Raw genomic sequence first — 7,084 nt, 5'->3', positions numbered from 1 at the left:
TTTTTTTTTAGTATCCAAATATGACATTTTGATAGAGGGTAAGGCTAGCTATGACAGGCTTAAAATTTTGAAAGGTCATTTAGTAAGGAGGAAAAAAGGCTCAAATTTTTAAAATCAATCTTTTTTTATACATTTCAAGCTTTTGGGGTCATGATATCTTTGGATTTTTTGAAAGGTACAAGTTATCTTTAGTTGGCATCTTATCTTAACATCAAAAGTGGCTTTAAGGTCTTTTAGGTTTACTATATATTACCTTTTTACAAGGTTTTCACCCTAGAGCCACATTCATTTTTTTTTTACTTTGTTTTCTTTTTCTTTTGATTATTACACCATGTACTCAAGAATTGAAACTTATCCAAAATGAGATAACAATCTAAACATGTAATTAGGCAATAAAGCGAGACAAACAAAGTTTTTGGATTTTATGGTCATTTCTAAAAAAAAGGCCCTTCAATTTTAAACAACCATGTTTGATCCACTATAGATTTTTAGCAGGAAGTAACGTAGGCCAATGTTTAGGGGTTTAAAAATAGGAATAAATAGGCCCAAAATAAGTATTTAAAAAAAATTTAAACTAAGAATCATTCTTTGAAAAATTCATTTTGGGGTATTTTTCTTTTTATTTTCCCATGTTTTTCGCTCAATCATTCATTTTTTTCCCTTTTTCATTTTTCTTTTCTTTTGTTATTTCTCTTCATTTTTTTTCATTTTTTTCCTTTTTCTTCCTTTATTTATTTTTTATTTATTCTTATTCTTTTCCATTTTTTCCTTTTCCTCTTTCTTTATTTTTTTTTTGTTCTCTTTGTTCCTTTCGTTTTCTCATTTTCTTTTCTTTCAAATGGATTCAAAACTTTAAAAACTTTTTATTGGATATTTGCTTTCAGCATATAAGGTCATTTTCTAACTTTGTCATATTTACCCTTAAATACATCCTTTTTTACCCTTCAATGTAAAGGGTGATCATTGGTCAAAGTTCATTATAAAAGAAATCTAATTAAACTCAAATAGAGTAGTAAGGGACAATTTTCTACATTCGTAAAAAGATGATAAAAGATGGTCATTTATCATTTCAAACCAAGTTGCTCAATTTTGAAGAGCAATTTTTTTAAAAAAATAAAGTTTGAAAAAAAACTTTTTGTGTTTAGTCTCTTTTCTTTGTTTGTTTGGGATTTCCCTAATCATTATTACTTTTTTTGAACTTTTTAATTTTTTTCATAGTTTTTTTATAAATTTATTGGAATATGTTATGATGTCACAATCAAAGATTTTTTCCACTTTTTCTTTTATTTCTTTTCATTTTTCTCTTTTTTTTTTTTTGCATTCTTTCACAACTATTTGAGAAAAATACCTTATTTTAACAAACCACTCTTGATGTAGGTTAATGTGAGAAAAAGTAATCATATAAAATGAACTCATTTAAAATGAACTCATTTAAAGTATCAAGAAGTCCATGTCACTATAAAACAAAGAACGAGTGAATCACAATTCAAGTTATCTTGCGGGTAATGACATCTTTCTTCTTGATCCATATGCATCAAGGTATCAGACAAGAATAATTTTTTAGGCAAAGAATTAGAAGGTTAGTTTGTTTATAGTCATTTAAAAAGATAACCTTGACACCTCAAATTATCGCATTCGAATTCTAAAAAAAAAAACATTATTTTGGCCTAATCTTTTGAGAATCCCAATTTTTTGTTTTAAATTGGATGTCTCATTGTTCATTACCCATGGAAAGATTATCACCCTTTTATATCATAATATTATGAAACGAAGGCAAGGCTGATAAATTTAGGTTTAAATCGTTTATAAGGTTATGGTTGATAAAAGAATTCTTTTGATTGATTTGGAAATGATAAGGCATTTGGTGAGTTTATTTCTAATAAAGATCACCAACTCTTTTGGGACTTTTTCTATTTTTTATTATAAAAGAAAACTTTTTTTTCCTTTTCTTTTTCTTCCCTATTTTTTTCAAGGCATTTCTCATCTTATGATTTCATAAACTAATTATATGGAGCTTTTATTCAAACAATTGCATAAAAATAAAATTTCGTAAAAAAATTTAAATATTCATTTCTTCTAAAATAAATTCTAACAAGATTAATCTAAATAACTCTTAGGGATACTATACATATGTCATACACAAAAGGTCAAAGGTTCAATAGAAAATCATCCTAATTTGATCTTTCCAAACTCAAGAACTTATTCTACATTTCAACTCTTCACATTTTGTAATTGGATAAAGCCAACTTTCATTGCCCATAAGGTTTGGAGTCAAAATACCATTCTTGATGAGATTTTCAACATTTTCATTTAACCATCTGTATTTTTTAGTCAAGTGACCAATTACTCCCATATGATAATTATACTTATCATTAGGATCATAATTCTTTACCAGTAGATTTGGTGTTGTTTTCTGATGTACAAGAATAAGGTATTGTTCTTCTATTAGCAAAGGCAAATTGTGAGAAATAAGGATTGAAAGTTTCTCTTAGTCATTTCTTAGTTTTTTCAAATTTTTGTTGGTTTGGTTAGGTGGTAGGCTCAAGTGTAAGGACAAGATCATGAATTGTCATTTGAGAATACCGATTTATTGAAAAGCCCAAATGCTAGCTTAGTTGACAAAAATATGGGCTTTGAAAGATACTACCCATGATAAGGAAGTGAGGTTGATGAAGAAGATAAGGATTGCATAAGATAAAGTTTTTGGATAGATGCTCCTCAAGTGTGGCTACTTGCACTTTCCCTTCATTCCTTTTTTATGTACTTTTTTTCAACATCAGTTGCATTTTTCAATTTAATCTTACCATTCTTGATTGCATTTTCTATTATTTCATAAAAAATCATCATGTCAGCAAAGTTTTTGAAGAAATCCCGATAATTATTTCATAATAAGAAGTGCTCAAGGACTTGACAAATAGAATAGTGATTTCTTTCTCTATTAGGGGTGGTTGTACTTGAGTTGCCATGTCTTTCCATCTATGTGCATACTCTTTAAAAGTTTTGGTTGAACATTTCATATTCTTTAAGGATAACCTATCTGGTGCCATATCTTCAACATATTTGTATTGTCTAGGAAGGCGCCAATTTTTTACAAAAGTGAATCTTACTTCGATCTAACTGAGCATATCACCTTACTACAAATTCGATGAGACTATTTTGAAAATAGTGGACTAACAACTTATCATCATGAGTGTAGCCCATCATCTTTTGATAGTATATGGTTATGTGTACTGAAGGGCATTTTATTCCATCATACTTTTTGAAATCTAGGGCTTTAAATTTTAACAAAATGACAAGATCAAGTACTAGACTAAATTCGCTAGCATCAACACTCCTATATATATCATGGCCTTCAATTACCTTCAATTTTTCTTCCAACAGGTCATATTTATCTTTTATCATTATATCTTCTAATGGATCTGACATCATTTTCAATTTTTCTTATTCTTTAGAATCATCCAAATTAGATACAGTGATGGGGTCATAGGAAGTAGAACCAAAATTGACATTTATCTAAACTAGGGAGAACTTGGCAGAAGTGTCAATATAAGGTTGATGGATTGTTAAGGGTTCTTATGGCATATGAGGTATTGAACATATGGATATGTGAACCCAGGCAGATACAATGGTTCCTTAATAGCTATTTTCTCTTTTGCCTTGTGTGTTTCAACAATCCGTTTTTCTTTTGTCAAACCCGCTAACATTTATTTAATTTTGCCAACTGTCTATGCATATTCTATTGCATTATTGTAACTGTTTTCCTAATCTCTTCTTGGGTCCTTTCCATTCTTTCATCTAGTTTGTATTTTTATTTTTTATGATTCTTGTATAGGCTTGAGTGTTGTAAGTGAGCACGATTAACTAATCTTGCTTCTTATGATGCACTATCCTTGAATTTTTTATTAATTATTAAAAGTCAGAAATGCATGACATGAATTTTATTAATGGCCTTAAGAGATCATTTAAAATTTCTATAAAATTTAGGTAAAACTTTTAAAAATATCTTTTTGCTTCAAAGGTTTGAAGAGAGTATATGATCACCATTTCTTATCCTTAGTTGGCACAAAAAACAATAAATTCAAACAAATAATGTAGGATACACAAGTCAAATTTTATTATTGTTAAAAAAAAGCTTAAATTCCTTTCTATATTCAGGTCGGGTTTTTTAAAAACATTTTTTCTACCACAAAAGTTTGGTGAAAGTATATTTACAACAATTATTCTTTTTTACGAGTTTTTTAGGCATACTATTATTTTTAAAAAATGAAATGTAAATAGAGATGTCCATTAATAAAAAATTAAAATAAAGAGAAATTTCTGTTCATTCCCAAAAATTTCAAGTTTATACATCATGAAACATCCTAGGACTAAGATTATAAAGTGTCGTACTCATTCATACTCTTTTTTACCTTATCTACGAAACCTAAAAGAAGTTGATTATGATTGTTGTTAAGACAACCCTTTACTTTAGGGCTTCTATTTTTTATTCATTATCCTAGCCAACTTTACTATTGCCTATAGCACTACTTATTCTCTCAACATGGATCAATAAAGGATTCTTATAAATAACTAGCTTCATTTCGACATCAAAACTCAAATATCCTACTTTTACCAATCTTTGTACCCTATATTCCAAAGATGTATAGTCTTTTAAAAAATGATCTATAATGCCAAAATGATATTCACATTAAGCATTGGATCATATCATTTGAGATACTATAGTTTGAGGGTTCAACAGGGATAAAGACAATGAAGTATTTTTTTCAGAAGCTGTGAGTATAAATCTTTGTACGACATAGGTATTGGGCCAATAGAGGTTTTTCCTATGGTATTGGTGGTGCAAGAGTTTTTTTATTCTATAATTGGATTGCTTTACTAGAAAAATAGTGGTATAGTGGGTGTTAGAGTGAATTGGAAAACTCTGGGTCGAAAACTAGGTTGAAAATGCGGTGATGGGATAGCAAGTTGAAAAAGTGGTTGTAAAATGTGAGGTGGTGGACATGAATTCAGGTGTGGAATTCTCTGAGTTTACATGAAGTTTGGGGACTTAATCTCGAGTGCTTGGAAAGAAGGTTAAAAATAGTCGTAAGAAAGATTTAATTACGGGGTTTGGACTAGGGATAGTTGGTGAGAGTTGTTTGAAACCTGGTGAGTCCATCTTGAAAATCAAATTTTTGAGTTTAATCATTTGCATGATCAATTCATCCATTCCATTTTTTAGCTTGCCTAACTTTTGATCACTGCTCGAATCACTTAATTTCTTAGTATGCTCGAAAAAAGTGTTAGACCTAACAAGAACCAATTGATCTTGATCTGATTGAATCGAAAATGACGATCTTTGAGGAGCAATAAACTTAATCCCACCACCACTTTTAACCATTTTTATCAATTAAGTAATCTGTTGTTTTATTTTTTAAAGCTCGTACTTAAATTCCTCTTAATTTAACTCAAACTCACTAATCCTTCTTCCAATTGATCCCATTTTTGTCATTCTGATTCCCACCAAAACAAACATTTTATTCAGGGACTTAGACAAAAAATTCTATGTTATTACCCTTATTAAATGAATGCCACGAAACAATTTCTAACTTATATGACATATAGAGCATGTTTATAAATATGACTATAATGCCTAAAGAATGTCATGAAATACCAAGATGCCTAAGACAATGGATTTTACATGTACAAGGCCCTAAATGATAAAAATTTCATCGCCCATGAATATATGTGCAAGGAATGTAATGTTCTGTTACCAGAGGTGATGAGGTATATTCATGTGAAATACAATGCATACTTTATAAAATCTTACTATTCATGGATCCACATGTCTGGAATGCAATGGCATACTTACACGAGTGATGAGATGTATATCTATGACTAATGCAACACATTTGTATGAAATACATTAACTTATCATGTGCATAAGATATATCTACATGAAATGTAATACTTATGCTATGCCGCCCTAATGAAACTAATACTACCTTAAAATATGTAATGAAATGGAGTAAATCTATTATTTAATGAGATGTGTATAAGATAGAATGCATGTACTATCTATTAAGATGCATGAGATGGGGATGTACATACTATCTTATTATTTCCATTTTTTTTAAATATGATAAAAATGAATGCAAAAAGATCAAATGAAAATCTAAAAGAGGCAACAACATTCAAGCTTAAAATTCTCTTTTTTTTTTTCCTTTTTTTATAAAGAGGAAAAATTGAAGAAGACACATTTTTTTATTGCATAGAATAATTAAGATTCGAAGATTTCTCTTTTTTCATTAATTTTTATTTGGTCAATAAACAAAGAATTAAAAAAAAAACCTTTATTTTTGTTTGAATTTTCTTTTTTGGATAATGCTGAAAACTTTTATTTTATTTTATTTTAAAACATTTTTTGAAAATACAAATTTTGGATAACCACCAAATGAATGAACTACATGTTAGAAAAATTTTTTGTTTTCTTTTTATTTTAAAAGAAAGTGCTTTTCTTTTATTATTTATTTCTTTTTTTATTCAAAATTTTAATTTTATTTGTGCCATTATTATCCCTAAATGTATATTGTATTGGAGTGTCTTAATTTGGGTTTTATATTTACCATTTTTTTTTTACTAAGCAATCACCAATTTTTGGTTTCATTAAAACTTCGCAGAATAAATGTTGTTAGTATTAATACCTCTATGCGAGATAGGAAGAGAGAGGGGTGGGGAGGGTTGGTAAAAAAGTACTATAACATAAAAAACAAGCATAACATAGACTTGGTATCTGATTAAAGTGTGAGAACCAAGCAACAAGTGGCAAGTCAACATTTAATTCAACGTATCAAAGAGGAAAAATCTATTGGGGGTGCAGCAGGTGATTCTTAGAGAGAGAGAGAAAGGATGTATTCAATTTTGTTCCCCTTCACAGAACAGATAATAAGCTCATCAACTCATCATAATTATGTAGGAAAAAATCATAAAACTATTTAAAGGATCATAAACATCTAGCCAGGCATTTGGACTGGTTGAGAATTAGTTTGCCTCCAATTATTCTTGCCATTAATTAATGGCATTTTGCTATGGCATCCAACCTAAA

Source organism: Durio zibethinus, chromosome 28, assembly GCF_047325235.1.
Source record: "Durio zibethinus cultivar Kanyao isolate XHJ-2024 chromosome 28, ASM4732523v1, whole genome shotgun sequence".
NCBI lineage: Eukaryota > Viridiplantae > Streptophyta > Magnoliopsida > Malvales > Malvaceae > Durio > Durio zibethinus.
Note: the sequence above shows the minus strand (reverse complement) of the source record.